The sequence below is a fragment of the Mandrillus leucophaeus genome, unplaced genomic scaffold, assembly GCF_000951045.1.
Source record: "Mandrillus leucophaeus isolate KB7577 unplaced genomic scaffold, Mleu.le_1.0 Scaffold19, whole genome shotgun sequence".
NCBI classification, from domain to species: Eukaryota; Metazoa; Chordata; class Mammalia; order Primates; family Cercopithecidae; genus Mandrillus; species Mandrillus leucophaeus.
In genome coordinates, this window is record NW_012101920.1 from 7,634,257 (window position 1) to 7,636,691 (window position 2,435).

Here is a 2,435-nt window from a genome sequence, read left to right on the forward strand (position 1 = left end):
CACTACCACCACTCCCACCATCACTACCACCATCATCACCATCACTACCACCACTACCACCATCACTACTATCATTAGTGGAAAATGTCTTCATGTTTCCTGACAATGTGTTACGGGAAGACTTGGGATTACTGAGCAGGAAGTGGGTGCAGTACTGTGCCGAGCGTGGAGCGTGTGTTCGTTCTCTCCTGCCATCCTCATCACCACACTAGGAGTGGGCACAGCAACACCCCACTTTACAGGTGAAGAAAGAAACTGAGGCCGAGAAATTTAAATGACACTTGAGATTGCAGAGTTGGTGACGGGCAGCACGGAGCCTGGAACTCAAGCCGCTCCCCTCTAGAATCCACAGCACCGTGACCACCCCAGGCTGCCCCTGGGTCAGGGAGCCCAGCTCCTGGGTTGGCCTAGGACAGGCAGGCTCCAGTGACCCCTAGTTCGAGGAACGTACCTCAGAGAAGACTTAGGTCAAAGTTCATTCCCTGTCCCGGGCCCTTCCACGACTGCAAGGAGAAAGTCTCCACGGATTGCGAGCATATTTTAACCCTTTTCTGACATTTGAATGGCAACAAACATGAAAAAGGGAACCTCATATTCAGAACCTTCACAGGCAACCGTCTCCAGCCAGCCACACGCATAACTCGGCTGTGTCTTCATTTCACTTATTTTTAGGGGTATTGTCTATTTGTGGCATGTGATACTGGTTGCCCAAATACTGTAATTATTTAAAATTTTCATGTTAAATACATTTATTGGACTTAAGAAAGCACAGTGATTTAATTTAAAGAAATTTATGAAACAAGTGATAGTGGTACAAAAATGATTGGGGTTGATGCAACTCTATCCTAGCCCAAATTCAGTAATAATAAACTATCGGCTGCCAAGGAAGAGGGAAACCTTGCCAGCCTTCAAGGACTTTATGTTCTGATTCAAGGGTTCTCACCTGGGCATTATTGACACTGGGGCAAGTTCATTCTCTTTAAAGGGTGGGCAGGGGCTGTCCTGGGCATCGTAGGATGTTAAGCAGCATCCCTGGCCTCTACCCACTAGATGCCAGGAGCACCCCGCACCCTCTCCTGACAGCCAGACCTATCTCCAGTCATTGCCCAATGTCCCTGGTTGAGAACTGCTGACCTAGTTGCAGGTGGCACCCTGAGGGGGCCTCAGACACCCTCTCTGGCTGTCGACCTGCAGAGGAACACAGCAGAAAAGCTGCAGAGGGAGGAGGGCAAGCTTCAGTCCCATCCACCCACTTTCCCGGCCTCAGAGCTGGCCCAGGTTCCTCCAGGACCTGCAAAGTCCTTGCAGTAGGCAGCAGAAATGCAGGCGCTGTTATCTCTTTCGGATCCTGCTATCTTCATGGGATTTCTGTAGCTGAGTTCCCAGAGAGACTGCAGCTGCACAGTCAAAAATATCCATGCCGCTGTGGATCTCGGAGCTGTTTGTATGAGCTGAGCTGCACCACACAAGTGGGGTGGGGGGTTGGGGGAGTTGAAGTTGGGGAGAAATTAGGAAAGAAAAACAACAAAACAAAAACCTTCACAAAGCAGATCCAAATGGGAAGAGAGATAGAAATATAATATGAAACACGGGAAGAGCAAAGATGAGAGGATAGTTGTTTCATCATTGGGGAATCTTTTAATAAGATGCCAAAAAAAAATTCAGCAGAACAAAGGAGTATGGGAAAGGATGAGAGAGTGTTGACTGAGGACACTTTCCTGCTCCAACACGAGCCTGAAAGCGAGGGCTTCTCAGCTTTGGCTGCCTGCCGGAGTCACCTGGTTTGGAGGTGGGCGTGCTTTCAAATGGTACACGCCCAGGCCTTCCCTAGTGCCACTGAAGGTGTCAGTGGCCTGCTTTGTTGGAGAGGCCTCGTGTGATTCTGACATGTCGCCAGAAATGAGCATTGTCTTTTTAAATTTTTTTATTTTACTTTAAGTTCTGAGATACATGTGCAGGACACGCAGGTTTGTTATACGGGTATACATGTGCCATGGTGGTTTGCTGTACCTATCAACGTGTCATCTAGGTTTTAAGCCCTGCATGCATTAGGTATTTGTCCTAATGCTGTCCCTCCCCTTGCCCCCACTCCCCGACAGGCCCCAGTGTGTGATGTTCCCCTCCCTGTGTTCTCATTGTTCACCTCCCTCTTATGAGCGAGAACATGCAGTTGGTTTTCTGTTCCTGTGTTAGTTTGTTAAGAATGATGACTTCCAGCTTCATCCATGTCCCTAAAAAGAAATGAGCATTTTTTTCTTTTTTCTTTTTTTTTCTGAGATGGAATTTCGCTCTTGTCCTGCCAGGAGTATAGTGGCTCTATCTCAGCTCACAGCAACTTCCACCTGCTGGGTTCAAGCGATTCTCCTGCCTCAGCCTCCCAAGCGACTGGGAATACACGGGTATGCCACCATGCCCAGCTAATTTTTTTATTTTTA